Source organism: Anser brachyrhynchus (assembly GCF_964034855.1).
Source record: "Anser brachyrhynchus genome assembly, chromosome: 4".
Lineage (NCBI taxonomy): Eukaryota > Metazoa > Chordata > Aves > Anseriformes > Anatidae > Anser > Anser brachyrhynchus.
In genome coordinates this window covers 59,525,974-59,543,583 of record NC_137698.1, presented here as the reverse complement: position 1 = coordinate 59,543,583, position 17,610 = coordinate 59,525,974, and positions in this window count along the sequence as shown.

Below are 17,610 nucleotides of genomic sequence, written 5' to 3'. Positions count from 1 at the left end.
CCACAATAGAGAATAAAGGAATAATTGCTTCTCCATGCCACTGCCCAGCAAGAAACGAGGGAGGTCTCCATGGAAATTTTTACTAAAGGGTCTTTGGCATAGCACATTAAAGAATATCCTGCTGAAAGTGGAGTTTGTGTATCATGTTATCAAGAAGAGTTTTACTGTCAATTATTTAAGACCATCTGTGATGTATGACCACCTTTACTGTTTTCCTCCTCTATCAGGCCAATGAGTTCCACCTCAAAATGTGTGTCTGATTATTTCTTTTCCTAGCAAATATTCTGTTCTGAACCTGATTTGTTTTTCCCTGATTTTATAATAAGATAAATTAAGTCACTGCCTGAATATAAGTGAACTGTGATGCTTTCAAAAAGTCTGAGATCTATATCTTCTTGTCACTGATCTGTGATTGGTTTGATGAACTGATCTGACAGATGCTTTTGTGTCAGGTCTTTTATCTATTTTTTTTCCTCATTTAATGATTGTTATTTTGAAGATCTTTGGTGAAATTAGACTTTATAAGATGGCAAATCTACCCCAGATAACCTGGAACTCAAAAGTTTAGATTTTGAATGTTTAACACTCAAGAATGCTGCGTTTCTGAGTCAGTGATGTCACTCTGTGTGCCCATGACCACAATAGAGTGGCATATGAGGTGCCCAAATGAACCCTAAGTGATTAGGTCATATACTCTAAGAATTACAGATGGGATAATGGTGTGCTAATAAAGCTAATATCTTCCGCTGATAATTAGAGGTATCTGTGCTTTCCATTGATTTTTAGAGAGATTATGAAAAGGCAAGGAGCACCTTGTGTGTAAAAAGTATTTATGTGCTCTGAGTGTTTCAGTAATATGGCTATGGCTTCCAGATTGCAAGTGCCTTGCATTTAGCCAAACCATTTAGAACAAGTGAAACAAATACGGTCATATTCAACTTTAGTACGTGCATGGCCATCAACCTGATTATATAGCTTATTTCTCAGTTTTTGGAAATTGAACTGTTCTTCAGAAAATGATATCAATCAAGAATCAGGTCCTCTAGTATCTGGTAGAGGCATACCAAGAAGAGAAGCTACTGAGCTGGATTGTATGTTCATGCTTTGCCTTCATCTTCCTTTTTACTTCTTTTCTAACAAGTAAAATGGCCTACTCTCCAGCAACGTGCACAGTGCAGCCGATGCCCAGCCATCACCATTTCAGACTCCCTGCAGGCTTTAAGATATCCGCACTGTTTACATGAGTCTGAGTTCTGTGCAGGAAGCAAGTTTCAAGTAATACAGGAAAAGACATTTTTCTTCGAAGAAATTAGAAAGACTGGAGAAAACTGGAACACTTGGTATCTGTCCTCGTTGTCTCTTACTAGCCCTTTGGGGGATGCTTTCCTGAGAGAGTAATGTCAGCAGAACTTCTTCCGTAACACAGTGTGCTGTAAAGGATTGAACTTTGTGCAAATAATTAGAGTAACGGAAAATGATACTCACCAGCAGATGCTGCAGGTAAATGCAGCAATAGCAACTGCAAAGAATTTCCCCAAAGAGGGAGAGTTTGGTTGTCAGCATTCTGTGATCTCTCCATCTTACCAAATTTTAGTTTGGGATCAGTTGCAAAGGGTAATAATGAAACCACTGAAGAACTGAGTGACTGGCATGGTGGTTTAACCACAGTTTTATTTCATAATAGGTTAAAAGACAGTGCTTAATTTTATTAAAAAATATCCTCGTTAATACTTAAGCACCAAAATTATTTGCAAATCAAGTAGAATTTTCCTTTCCATAGTGACTTATTTTGCTTAGGGTTAATTTCGAATGGTCTGCATTTTATTCTGTCTGTAGCCTGAAAAATGTAATTCCGGCTGTATCTACAAGAATGATCACAGACCATCAGCAACAAAGGATGAATACATTCTCTGGGTTATCACTTCAGCACTATGTACACAATATGTCAGGGTCTGAAACTTTCAGATTAATTACTAGTCCTGACGATGCTGTATGTGTTTTGTTGCCCTTCAAGTTTGCAATTAATATTCAGACAGTTGTGAAGGGAGGATAATTTGGTGATTTTCAGTTTATTCTTCCAGGGAATAAACAAGAAAAGAGAATACATATTTCTCTTTTATTGCAGCTTAGAATCAGCTGATAAAGTTTTGTCTGCAACTGTACACAATCAATGTCAGTTAGCATACAACTTTATTAAAGTTCTTTGGAATTTACATAACTTTCAGCACCATTACATGTATAATTTATCATGACGATGCAGTATTGTTGTAGGGTATTTATAAGCTTTGTGCAGTGGGGCAGAATTTCAAACTTGGTCCTTCATTAAATTTTAATTCAACAACTTAGCAAAGCTAGGTGAGCACTGATAGCAAGAAGACCAAGAGCTCTACCAGTCCTTTAAATGAAAATGCTTTGCGTTCAGTGCATTTTACAACCCTGCGGGATGAAGTTTAATGCACTCACAAAAATGTGTTTACCTTCAGTGTATTCACAAACTTTTTTTTCCAAATTCCAGCCTATGGTATGATGTCACAGCTGACTGGGTGTAGATGTGAAGTATTTCATTATAAAAATAATTTAAAAAATCATGGGGCTATTGCTTGGAAAGGGAAATGATGAGAAAAAGCTAAGTTTCCTCAGCATTTCCCATTTTTCAGTTCATATCACTTTACTAGCCATAGCTCAAATAAGAACTGATTAAGGGAAAACAAATCCTATTACTTCTAATCAAATAATAACCAATAAAGTTAATTCAGGATTTAAGCATGGTTGAGGAAATAATTTAAATTCCTGAGAATAAAGCCTGGTGGAGTGGGGCAATAGCTGAAAATCTAAGTCAGTAATTTTCATCAAGTAAAAATAAAAAAAAATAAGCTCCTGATCTTTAAATCCTTTGTGTACTTTTTGGCTGTCAAACCACAATAATGACATGAAAGGGCTTCTTCCAAGTCTTCAGATGCCCATTTCAATTGATGGATTTCTGCTCAAGTATTTTCCTCCATTGGTAATATCAGTCACCATTCCTGATGGGGGTGATGCTCCATCCTAGTTTGTGGATTCCTGTCTGACAAAAAGCATTTTGCATATATATCTCTTGTCCTTATTTTGTTGCCCAGCTGCTGGTCCTCTCTTAGAGCAACAAAGTGCCAGGTGTTGACTTTCAATATCGGTCATTCCAGTGGTACTGCAAATGACACCAAAGGAGGCCTGGGTGATTCAGCCCTTACTTTCTTTGGGCTGAGCAACCAAAATATGTTGCTCTTTGCATATTTGTTTCTAATTCTTTCCATAAATATTTGGACTCCTTAAAACGTACTTTCTCTATTATTTTACAACTAGAGATGCTTTAAGGGTTTGTGTTTTGTTTTGTGTGTAGAAAAGAAGAGCTGTTTCTGATAACGCCCCAATACTAATGAAGAGAAAAGGTTCATTACTGACATACACATCACTGGAAACTACTCAGAATAAGAGATAACTGATCCTATACCCAATGAAATAAATTAAAAATTCAATTTCTTTCATTTTTAGTGAGTCCTAGACCAAGCTTCAAGTTAATGAAAACATATTCCACTCTGTTTTACTCGGTATTCATCACGGGAAATACTCTTCCTGAATTCAGCAGACATCTTAATCTCCCAGAAACGTGGATATTCTTCAGGTCCATGACACTCTTCTTGTTTACAAATATGTGTAAATTCTCACATAAGATGTTCCAAGATGATAGACAATGTTAAATACATGTAATGCTATTCTGAGAGCAAAGGAAAATGAAAATGCTTAAACCTCTCCCTCCTCCACCCCCAAACCTCCCTTTTCTCTGCCAGAAATAGATACTGTGATGAGAAGTGACATTGTGGCTTTGAGACTTTCTTTGGGCTGCAGACAAAAAAGAACAAAGTTAACTTTGTTATATTTTTCCTTCCATAGCCTGAAGAAGGCCTCATGGCTGAGAATTCTCTTCTTATTTCTATTTATTTCATTTTTTTTGTTACACTCTTCATAAAAGAACAGATTTTATAGCTATGTGTTGATCCAGCAGCCGGTTTGTTTTTTAAAGGAAAATGTTATCTGTTTGTTATTCAGATACAATTTTAGGCAGTTTTGCTCAGTGTATTCAAATCCAAAATCCTATTAAAGATGCAATATTCCTCTTCTGCTTTGTCCCCCACTGCACTGACATTGAGTTTCTCTGTTTTAAATAGAAATATAATATTGTATATCTGCTCAGGGTGATGTCATTTCCAGCGCTGAATTACCAGTCTTTGGACAGACTATTTACCTTACTATCATGGAAATTTTGTATCCATAGACATTTCCCTCCACATTTACAAAATGCATTATTGGCCTGGCTATCTTGCAATTGCTCTACAGCAGCACTTTCATTTTAAATCTAGAAAACTTATTCCTTTGCCTCCTACCATCTGATGGAAGTCATGAGAATTGCTGAGTTAAGATAAACCCCCGTGTTGTGTGGTGGAGAGGGGAGGGGAATGAGAAGCAAAATGTTAATTTGTTTTAAAGTTAAAAGTACTGACCCATGCACTGAAGATAAGCATATCTAATTTTAAATCTTCCATATCTATTGTAATGTCTAATTGCATAGTTAAATGAGCTGTAAAAGCAGAAATGCCGCTGTAACCTCTAAACAATTTTACACAGTTCTAGAACATTTGAGATAACAAAAGAAAGCTTAAAGAAGCTTTTCTCCTCTAGTAATACTAGTACTTCGGAGGACAAAGTTTATTGAACAAGAGAGGCTTTCTGCTTGGACAGCACTTTCCTGTTACTCTGGACGCACTTTAGATTTAAGGAGGCAATTGAACGCATCGTGTGGGCTATGAACACTCTGAAAAGGTCCAAAAACATTACTGGATGTGTCATTCAGTGCTCGCTTCTCATCTTGGATTGATGTAACGCTGGAATAACTTGATTGGCTTCAGTAACTTTATTCTAAATTAACATAATTGCTATCATAATTATTTAGCCTACAGAAACATCTGGAGCCCCTAACTAGGTCAGGGCACAATTTTGCCAGGCTCTCTGCATTACATACGCACACACACAGATTAATGTCAGAGAACTTTATATATAGACTGTTTCTATCTGAATACTTTTCTTGGGGCAAAATGAAACAACGGAGAGAGGTGAATCCACCGATCTGAGTGCTACCTGTCACCGACTTCCTAGAAAGTCCCATAGACTTTCTGTGCCTGTTTTCTATCCAGAAAATGCTGACAGTAGCGCTTCTCTTGTTTTATGAGAATAAGTGCGTTTAAGATTGTGAAGTGCTCAGGCACCATGGTAATGGGGATGTGTAAGCTTTGTGGATAGACAAGGTAATCTGCATCTGATTGTTCATGCTTTGCAGCCCTTAATGACAGATACTTCGGGGGAGTTGCTTGTATCCTGAAGATGAACTGTACAAGAATATAAGGTTTTTGACTACTGAAGGGTAAAAGGGAAAGGACCAAGTAACCGTAAAATAACACCTCTTCTACAGACTGTAAAAAAGCATAAGCTTAATGGCAGCATTGGCAGTTTCTAAGGTTAAATAAAATCACAACGCTGTCCTTATAGAGTGGGAATCACATACACATTGTATAGCACATCTTGTATTTCCTGTAAATGTAAGGTGTGACTTTTTGTTTCTACTCAAAAGTCTGAGTCTAGTGGTGCTTTAGGCAATAAAATCATTACTCTAAAAGCACATTATGTATTGTTTTTTAAATCTGCCCTATTGGAATTGTCATTAAACTATTTTCTTGTGCCTAGCAAATGGAAAGTACTAGGACAGGAGCAGAGTGGCTGTTGTATCAAATTAATTTGGGATTTTGAACTATCTTAATGTTCTTAGGGTGACTGGCTTCGGTGAAGCCAGGATATAATTTCAAAGCATTTGAAGATGACCTGATTAAACCTTCTTTTTATTTCCTGAACTGACGACAAGGACAGGCATTGTCCTTAGGCAGAACTTGTGAGATTCTATGCTTTCAGGACCTGACAATTTTTGCTCGAGAGGAAAATGAGTTATGTACTGAGACAAGAATTTATTTACCCCATTTTTTTTCTCCCCATTAAGATTAGAAGGGTTTCAACCAGCTCTTATGATAACACATCTTAGTACAATGTAAGCTAGTGACACTTATCTGACCATCACCAGAGTGACCAAACACATTGTGATCGGTCTTCTGGTATCCAGGTGAAGTAAGAGTCTTTTTATCTCCTTCTTTGTTATAGGGAATCCAGAACAAATTCCTTGGCAATGTTCCTTAGCAGTACTGGCCCACAAGGGATCTGGCCCCAAATGAATTTATTCCCCAAGCAAATGGAAACCTTTTGGTAAATCAGAGGATGGAATTTGCATTCTTCCATATCTTTTACTACTGCCTTCATCACTGAGTAATTTTTCAGCTACAGGCTCTTTAGACAACTGGATAGCCCAGTGCTGTTATCAAATATTAAAATTAATATCAGATTAAGACTCAAACTTCATTAGTTTGTTCATTTCTTCATTACTCTGTGGTGTATGGAGTGAATTTGCCACTCTGTAAGAATATGGTAATGCAGCAAAAGGGCTGCCTGATGTCTTCTGTATCCAGATATAGTTTGAAAGAACAGTCTTAATATTACCGATGAAGACACACCTTTTCTGAAATTCTGGCTGCCCTATATTTAATAGCAAAACTTAAAGAGAATTCTGATGGGTTCAAGAAAGCAAATTCTTTTAGATGCTTGGATTTGTTTCCTTTTAAGTTCTTATAGAAGACCTGTCTTACATCTTCACCACTAACTGATCAGTCTGCGTTTTAAATGCTTCAATACTTTCTCAGTATCATCTTCAAAAATATTTGAGAGAGCTCTTAGGACTTTCATGGCTTCTGCATTCTTGATGCAGTGGTGTTGGCTTTTACCAAAGTCTTCTGTCATGACCTAGATGTCTGCAGCTGGGAATTTAGAGGAATTTTGTGCTCTGTGTCTCAGTATTATATAATCAAAAAGAAAGCCTTCTTGAAATACTAATGTCTTTGAGGATACTCCCTTCTGAGTAAACAAAAGATTTCAGCTGTGAATTTCCAAATATCATGACTTTCACAGGAAAGAGTGTGATTAATCCATCTTTAGCGAGCCATGTGGTGAAAGATTAACGGATTATTTGCGTGGAGAGCAGCAGTAAGAAACGTAGAATTCTGCTTTTAAATATGTCAGAAACTTAAATATATAGTTGAATTCAAGTGTGGAAAAATCTTAATTGCAATTGTTCCTTGGCAGTTGATTTCAAATGAGAGAGACTTATGCGACTGAGCTAGAGAAGACCAAGGCATTGGCCCACTAGCAACATAAATGAAGCATAAATGTTTTTGCAGTGTGTCAAGATGTTTGTATCACTGGTTTTACTCATGTCACCATTGATAACGTACAGTTGTTGTAGTTAACCAGGGTTAGAAGGGGAAAAATTAATCCTATTAATACAGCTACAAGCTTTGTGGATCTGTGAGCAACTGAGCAACATAACGAAGGGTCACTATCTGGATTAATGATGCTTCATGTCTTGGATTGATCATATCTAAATGTTAATCAATTCCAACCAAATGCCTGATGTTGCCTTTTTTTTTTGTTATTTGTAAGTAGTTTGAAATCAAACAAAGATATTAAGCTCCAATGTCAATTAAACTGCCTTTGCTACCATAATTAGCAGCTGCTTCTTCTGATGACAAGTTTAATCAGAAATATTTATACTAGTTTTTATGTAAATTTGGCAATTTTTTCTTGATCAGTTAAAGTAAGTCTGCTTTTATCTTTACTGACAGATAGCATCCCAAGACTTCAGTTGTCACCTTATCTAACTGGAAGGAAATTGGGCTGAGTGACTTAAAGGACTCAGTGATTTACCCATTCATACAGCTGACTTTTGAGAATGAACCAGAGGATGACAATGTCAACTAAAGGTCTGATCCAATGCCATTCAGGTCAGTAGGAAGATAAACCTTAAATAAATTCCCACTGAAAATGCATTCTCTGCATTTATTAGAACACCTTCTTTTCTTGTTGAATGAGAATGGTTACAGACCAAGTACTCCTTTGTGTGTGTGATGCTTATTGGACAAGGAAGATTGATTTTCCTTTCTCAGTGTCTTTGCATTAAAATGATTTTTTTTCCTCTAATTTATTTTCTGGCACAAAATCTTCTCTGGTCTTGAGCGAAGTATTTGACACCTTGACACCTTGACCACAGCTTTCCAATCATTCTTGGAGACAGAAAATTTGTATGTGAAAATTGAAAGTTTACGAGTTGACCATATGTCCCATATGCTTATATAAGTGACTTTTATACTCCTGATTATATTCTAAATGGAGTCTATGCACAGTGTGCTCATAAACTTTACCTGTAAGGATTACAGTAAAGAATTTAGTACCATTGTTGAAACAAAGATTTCCAGGAAAGCACTGCTTTCCTCTTTTCTCTAAGTGACTACAACAGCAGATCTTCCCATTTTCTGCTTTTCACTGAATACCTGTCTGTTCGTGTTCGTAATGGTGGGATCAGGAATGAACAACACTGAGGAAAGATTTCATGTCTGGATAATGGAAGTCAGAGGTGGAGAAGACCTGTTTCATGCTGTAGTCCTTCTTCTGTTCTGGACCATTTCTATGCAAATAAATTTTTCTTTCATTGCTTTCAGAGTACTGACACCAAAATAGTATATGAACACATGAACGGGAGTGTGGTAGAGAGTTAATATTTTATCATAGAGAGCTGTGGGTGCCTGTGACAGCAGTGTGAGAAGCTCATTAAACAAGTGTGTGTGCATTTTTCCGGTGGGAGGATTGTACTGATGACACTTGCTTCTTGCATAAAGTAAGATTTTTTCTAGCTGTTTGGATGAAACTGGTTGCTTTTATTACCTGTTTATTATTGAGATTCATCTCTCCTGAGAAGAACAGCTTCTTTCATATAGGAGAAACTGCTGAAAGCAAAGACAGTCTATCACAACATTACCTTTCTGCACTTCTCTTTAGCTTCTGTGGTTCTAATGAGCTGCTAGAATGAAGTCTTAGTGACAGTAGCCTTACAATAGGTTGATTTTATTTCCGTTATGGAATCTCTGGTTTCAGTTACACAACATTGCTAGTGAGGGTAATGTGCTTGTGATCAAAAATAGATTTTGCCAGTAGAATCAGTAACAAAAATGACAAGATGGATTAGTAGTTATTAAAAAAACCTTTCTCTCATCCTCTAATTTCATTGTATTGTACTACAATTCCCACTAACCTAATTGCAAGAAAAATCATACAGAAATTGTACAGAGATGGTCGTAGACAAGAGAGAACTATATGAGCTTTGTTTCTGGAATGCACAAAATAACTCTACTATTTTTTATTGTTTGTTTGTTTTGTTGTGTGTAGGGTTTTGTTTGTTTGCCTATTTTTGTTTCCTTTTTTTTTTTTTTTTTTTTTAATTTTCATGGTTATTTTCATCTCCACTGATTCTTTCTTTCGACTTCAGCTTCTGCATTAAGAAAAAAGTTTTACACTGCCATTTGAATAACATTCTGGGTCTTCCCCCCTGTAAAAAGATCTTTGGACTTGAAGAGGTTATGCTATTCCCCCTCCACCCCCCCCAACTGTTTTTAGAAACTTTATTAAAATACTTTGCAAAAGGCAAATGATAGAATCCTTCTGTCTCTAAGAATAACATTAAGAGGGTATTTTTACTATTTTTGCACTTAGTATTTTAGCATTTTAACTTCTAAGGCATACTTCTCATTATCATACTAGGGCATGGTACAGAGTTCAGTGACCAGAAGTTCCAAGAAATAATTGAAAAAAAATCTCAAATGATATCTAATTAAAAACTGTTTCAGGCAGAATGAATTAAATGTAGCCTTAAAGATGCTTATTGCATCCATCTTCTTGATGTCAGAAAGAGCTGAGTTGCAAAGGTGAATAATAAAAGTAAAAAACCCTTGCAGTAGCTAACTTCAGAAATAGAGTAATCAACAATCAGGTGCAATTTCAGGAGTAGTGAATTACATCATCAGTCTTTCAGGCTTGGCAAGAAACATGAAAAAACAAGTTTAATTGGCTACCAGATCCAGAACCATAGATGTTTTTGTGGCAGATGATAATGTTGTGTGACGTTAATCAGATGCTTGAGTAGAAGCCAATGCAAGGTATTAAGAGAAGTGCTAACGTGCTGGGATACTTTTTGCAGGTCAGCATTTTTGCTGTGGCATTTGGAGTTACCTGGTCTCTGTTCAACAGGAAGACAGGAAGAACAGCTAGCAGAGAATTATAATAATCAATCCATTATGCAATCAAGAGCAAAAAAATGAGCTTTGTATGGACAGAGTGGATTCAGTTCAGCAGCATTTCTTGGCACAGTAATGAAGATGCTCAACAGAGAATAATCTCTAAGGGCTGCTATATTTAAGCGTGATTGATTTTTTTTTTTAATGAGAAGAACCTGAATAAAGTGATCTATATATACTTTATGCCCATAGATCAGCAGTTGTGACTTATTCATACCTACCATAGTTTTTTCCTTTTCCACATCAGTGGAAAAAATCAAGAAGAACAAAGTACTAGAAGTACAGAGTAATTTTGTAGCAAAACAGTGAATTGCAAAGTCATACTTCTGGAGTGGCAATGGTTCAGTGTTCCAATATCCTGTGTTCAGGCATTTTACATCAAATCAGAATCATAGCTTTTACAGATCACTGGCTTGTTCTTGATCTTGATCTCTTTTTGTTTCAAGACCTTTAAGGTTCTAGAGATCTCAGTATTTCCACTACACACAGAGAATTCTTCTGTAGCTGAAAATTTCAAATTTTCTACGATCTTTCATACTGCTTGCCTGCCTTAGTGTCTTTCCAGAAAAAATCAGACAGAGATTAGCTGAAGATGGAAAGAATTTGAAAAAGGAACTGGGGGATATAGTAATCCAGCTCTGGACTCTGAAACCATCCTGATGTCTCACTGGCAACACTGATTTCTTCTTTGCTGTACTATTTTAGTGTAATAGTCTGATCAAGGTGATTTTTTTTTTTTTTGTTTTGTTAGTATGATATCCCAATATGCCTTCTAGCCCTTCTGCTTGAAAAGAAAGTGATTTCTTTACCTTCCTTACCTTCATCCGATGCCAGTGCCTGGCTACTTCCAGCTGTTTCCGCACTCTTAATGTAACTCTGGAGCAAGGTGTCCGTTAAATAGGTGTGCCTTATGAAGAGCTGCCAATCCAAATGCTCATCTATTCCTGTAGTAACATCTTGTGTGTCTGTGATACTATCGAAAGGTATGGAACCCCAGTTCAGGTTCACAAAGCTTAAATCTCCAAAGCAGAATTTAACGACAATGACAAAAATGAATCAAAGCCATACTTTGGCCAAATTAATGCCCATTGAAGTAATTATTTAAAGAAATAGTGGCTTTGTTGTTTGGAGTCTTTGGTAAGCAACAGCTCATAATAATACTAGCATTTATATCTGCATACATTTTATGTGCAAATAAGAGTATCTGTTAGTACTATTTTCCATTCTTAATAAAAGAATTCTTAATTATTTAAAAATATATATAAGTAGTTCACTGTTCTGAGATGTATGGACAATTTACATATCACAGTTACTGAACAAAGAATATGGTTCAACTCTTTTTCTAAACACCACTAATTAAAAAATTATTACATGAATATAATGGTTAAAAATGATTGAACTCTGGATAGTTAGAAAATAAAAATAAAAAAGGATATAATATTCACTGTCAGACTCAATACCTAGAAAATTCTACCGTTGCATCCAATAATGGCTATCCACAACTTCATGTACTGTTGAACGCGAATTGTATTATCATTTTAAAATTTTATTTTCTGTCATTCTTTAGAGAATACTTTTTGGATGCTGCTGTTTAATTAATTGCTGTAGCAAATGCCCTGTTACTTAAACGCTATGTCCAAGAACAGTATGCAGACTTCACGAGCCTGGGGACAAAAAAAGAGCCTAGCAGCAAAGCCCACTACACTGAAGACATAAAAATTAAGAAGATTAAAACTGACTGCTTTGGGCAGTGCAGAGTAATGATTTTTAGGCCAACACAAAATTCCAGATGCTCCAGGAGAATCCCATGATGAACAATGTCAACTGATGTCAAATGCTACTGAAAGATCTAAGCTAATAAATGTAGCAATGCCAGTTGGTGTTGAAAGCAGGTGGTTAGCCATGTTCCACTGAACAATCCCTATGCCGTGAAAAATCTTAAAATCAGAAAGAAATATATTTTTAGGAAACCCAAGACTATCTCTAAAATACTGTTTTTTTCTTCCAGTGCCTCTGAGGCTGAAAAAAAATTTTTTTTTTTTTTTCTAGCACTGAACAAAAAAAATGCCCCTGTAACTTAAAATAAATATGTATGTTAAACTGATTACTGTATGAAATACATATTAAAATATATAACAGTAGTTTATATGAAGCAAGTTTTTATGATATAAAAGGTTGTCTTCCCAATATTAATCATTATATGCACTAGTGACAGCATCAGATTTGCTGGTTTTTCAAAGGGCAACTTAGCACCTGACTGGGGAGAAGTGGTTGTAAAACAGCTGCAAACAGAAGCAGTGAAGAAGACTGAAGTTTTAATGAGAATTTTAACTTCTGTTGTATCCATTATATGAAGTGACAGAAACACGTCTGGAGGAACTTGAGTAGATCCAACGCAGGTTTCCTGTCTATTTCAATATGTGAATTAAGAAAGAAAGGAAGTACAGACTGGATGCCAGCCCTCGTTATTAACCATTGCATAGGGGAAACTGTGCAGATAAAAAGGATTCCAAAAGATTATGCTTATCATGTATTATCAAACTTCAAAGAAAAATAATCAGGTAATAATTAGCCAGAATATAAACTGTGATATAGTGTAAAACATACTGAGACAGTGCAATGGACAGGGGAAAGCATGCAGACTCCAAAAGTTTTGCATTATTTCTAAGGGGCTGGTCAATCAGATTTGGTTGTCTCTTGAGAACATATGAGGATCCCATTACAGCCTGTTTTTGTTAAAATTGGTAGGAGTTTTGGTACTGTAGGTTTGAGGGTATGTGGTATGGTGTATCAACATGTTGAAGATCAGAAAATAAGATTTTTTTTTTCTTATTTATTCTTATTATTACCTTTCTGGATGTAACCCAGGTGAATTGTGGGCATGTGAGGGTTTGGGGGGGGCGAAGTAAAGCTTGCTAAGATACAACCAGACCTTGAAGGCTTCTGGTGGAGTTAAGCATCTAGACCATTGGATTTTGCCATTTTTCAGTGATTCAGGCATTTTAGTCTTAACACATTGTTTAATGGGAAACTAACTTGTAGTAAAATCCGTGGAACTTTCTTATGACTCTTAGTCATTGGCCTTGGGTCATATATAATGAGCAGGAAAATCAGTTTCTCCAATGTCTTATATTTCCTACATTAAAAAAAAAATCCTGTCATATATAGATAGACCAGTTAATCTGAATGCAACATTTTTCAACCAGAATATTTTCAGTGGGTGTAAAAAACAAGTCTTGTCTAAGTCAGAACCTGAATCAAGCTGTGAGTCAGTTCGCTTACCCTACACCAGACCTAGCTCTTTAAAAAGGTCCTATAAACTAATCTGCTACATTTTTAGACTGGTCCTTTCTGTGTTATGTTTTGATTATCTCTCAAATACCACTTTATTAGACACTTTTTCCTAATTGCTTTTCTGTAATCGGGAACTGCTGGCTAAGAAAAAAAGAACTGTCATATCTTGAGATATGGTATCCAGGGAGGTCCATATCATTCTTATAGGATTATATTAAGAGTGGATTAATTGAATGAGTCTCTATTCTTATTACAATCTCTCCTTATTAGAATGGATTAATTTATCACATTTTCTCTCCTCTTCACAGTCTTTGACATAAGAATGAGTTATCATACTTTTTCATTGTTTTTTTTTTCTTTTTTTTTTTTCCATTTGTATTTCTTCAACTGACTGATGCTTCTTTTGCTTTTCAGTCTGCTCAGAAAACACAGAGAGTGTTAGTAATTTGTTGTAATGAACTTGAATGTATTGCAAGGTGGAGGGATATGGAAGCTTTTGTTTTATAAGTGAGTGAAGCCAGAACTCCATTCTCCAGAAGATGCTGAGGACCTGGCAGGGTTCACGTTAGCGGGGTTCAAGGAAAGATGTACAGGAGCCAAACTCAGACTGCAATTGAATACAGACTTCCCAAAGTTCCATTTTTATTTGGTGAACTTCTTTACATTCATAACCTTAATTTTAGCTCAAGAGAAATAGCTGAGACAAAAGCACCTGACTGTTAGCTGCTGAGTATCTTCTTTCAATATCTTCAGACATACAGTAGCATATTTCATAGTTTTCATGTCCATGCACACTATGACAAGTGTGCAGTGCTGAGGTGGCTACTCTTGCAGTTGTTTATTTAATGGTAAGATCTATTTTTCCTTGCTGAAATGAAGATACCATTGTAGAAAAGAAATTTGCATAAAGCATATATCTATATTTTAAAGTGTAGGCTGAGTACAACCTTGGTCGAGCCAGGTCTGAAGTATGTTTAAGAAAAAACATTGAGCTTTGTGGTAGCTCAGAATAGTTGCTATAGGTCTTGCTATCCATGCAGGATGACTAGGAGAAGCAAAGGTGCAGACACATCTGAATAAGTTCATCAGTGCAAATGTTGGTGTGCATTGTGATTGACACTGGACAGCCAAGTCAAGCAGACTCCTTCATAGAAAGGCTAAACATAACACATTCAAGCCTGTAAATGGAGCTACAGAAGTCATTGTGTAACTGCAGAAATGCAGACTGTGGGTTATAGAGTGCAACCAACGTGCTTTTAGGCCAGCATTTTGAAAAACAGTGTGACTATAACCATTATGGTACACTGCACAAGCCAGAAAGCATCAAGAAAATGTTAATACCCCTATCTTTTAGGGTAATACCACTATGTTTTAGGGTAAAATTAATAAGTAAATAGCATTAAATCTTATGTGGTCTTTTTTCCATGCAGACCTAGTATGGAAATCATGCTTTTCTTGACTGTCTGTTATTACATCTCCAGCAGAATGAATGCAGTCTGGATACTGCCCAGGCACTGAAGACTCCCTGACTTGCCGATACAGATTCTGTATTTCAGTTTAGAAATGTAGGGATTTCTCCTCCAGAACTGTTTGCATAGGTAATTTTCTCTTACAGTAGTCTGTCTATTTTATGTGCTTCAGGGGTGGTAAGGCACATCTCATGCGCAGTCATGAACCATCCTATATATTATTTTTAGTTTGTATACAAAGGGAAAGAGGAAGAATAATTTATTCCTTATTTCAGCTAGTTATTAGTTTGTGCTATAAACATGAGGCGTGGTGACCTTTGTAATTTATTTAATCTTACCAAGCTATTTTCTTTAGTAATATCTTAAAGGGCTGAGGCAGTTATGGTAATTATATGGTGCATAAAATCTATTCTCCTTTATACATAAAAAAATTACTTTCTTTTAATTTCATCCACTGTCTCTCCATGCTTATATTATGAGGCAATATAAGTAGAAATGGTCTTCTGTATCCCACTATAGGCATACTACAGACATTGTCAAAGTCTAGTGCCTTCCACACAAACAAAAAAAAAAGGTATTCCTTTTAATTTCTGTGTAAAGGAAACCCTGAAATCTTTCCCTTTCCCTTTCCCTTTCCCTTTCCCTTTCCCTTTCCCTTTCCCTTTCCCTTTCCCTTTCCCTTTCCCTTTCCCTTTCCCTTTCCCTTTCCCTTTCCCTTTCCCTTTCCCTTTCCTTCTTCTTTTTCCTTCTTCTTTTTCCTTCTTCTTTTTCCTTCTTTTTCTTTTTTTTTCCCCGTTTTGCCTTGTTGGCCTTTGAAAACTACCATAATTTTGATGTAGTTTCCAACTCAATTCTCTCAATTCTTTTCAACGAGATGACAGGCATTCTATAATGTTGACCTCCTCATGACACGCTCCTGGATGCTTGATTGCAGATCTCCTTGGTATCCTGATGTCTAGGAGCTTGCTAGGCCCTATGATGCTTAAATCCCTTTGATGATTTCTTTAACTCCTATTTGTAATGTTTAGAGTGGGAGAGGAGAGCTTAAAAACCAGCCATTACACCAAAGTATATTGACTGCTTAATTATGTTCACACATTACATGGTTGATATGAATTATGGCTCTGGTGCCATAAAAATGCTCATTATTTCCTGCTAAGGGCTTTCAAGTGGTATAATTTCCGGATCTTGGCCCAGAAGTTTGGAGCTGTAGATGCAACGGCTGTGCCTCCAATGACACTTCACTAATTGGTTTGGCATGTAATGTTAATTACATTCTGTTCAGGAATTCTCTTCTCCTGAATTGAAGTACATTTTGTGTGCATGTGTGTGATATGAGTATGTTGTAATGTGCCCTGTCTGGTGAAACAACAGGGGCTCTTCACTGTGTGCCCTTTTTAGCTTGAATAGTTTCTCCGAGGTGAAGGGAGGTATAGTTTTGTATTAATTGAGGACCTGCAGAAGCATACTGGCTTGTATTTTGTACAATTTAATTTTTCTTTAGGAGAGACTGTAGTGGGAGAGAGACACAATTAAGTGGAAACAAGAATCGTTCATTTCCATTTTTCCCTTTTTATGGGTATTTAGAAATAAAGATATTGAAGTCAGAGACTTTCTGAACCAAGCCCTTTTGAACTGATGTTCTGGTTGTCTCAACGCCTCTAATCAAATCAGACAATCAAGCATAAGACCCAATTTTGACTTTGTTATTGGTGTAAAATGTAGCACACTCATTAAAGTCAATGGATTACTGTTAAACCTGACATTAGAAACAATCCTTAAAACCTACATATTTTAATTTCTTCATTAAATCTTCAAGTTAATACTCAGAGAATTTCTTTCACCCAGTTTCCTTCTTTGATTGCACAGGAATATATATATATGTATTTCTATAAGTATCTCTTACCAATTTTATTTACAAACTTTGGAAGGAAATTTGTGGTTATATTTTCATGGGAATTACTGCTGGTATGAGGGGCAAAAGTGAAAAAGTAACTTGTAAGCCACTTGAAAAATACTTAGTTGAAATACTGACAGATTCCAGAAAAAAATCCTATATTTGTTTCCCAGCATTAGAAACTGTTCCATCAGTTTTGACAATACCATTTGGAAGCTTATCCTTCAGCAAGATCCCAGGATCTGTCAATAGTATCTGTACATAAATGGCAAATCATTTCAATTTGCCAGCTGTTCAGAAATTATCTGACCAAGCGGACAAAATCAATCCAACTCCTGCTACAGATGAATGTTTAGCTGCAGTTATAGACCCTTAGGAAGATGAGGAACCAGGCTCTCCTCTGATTTGAACTCTGTCCTTTTTATCATTATTCTATGTTTTTGATCTTTTTAGTTGTAACAAATAATACTGTGCAGTTTGGGTCTGTTGACCTTAATCTAGAAATCAAGCTACTATTAGCATCCATCTGCATGATGGTATACCAATTAAAATTAGGAGAGTAAAGACTAATGTTCCAGTTTGCATACAAATAGCAATTTGCACAGCTCTTCAAAGAGAGAAACTCAGATGTTTTGGGAAC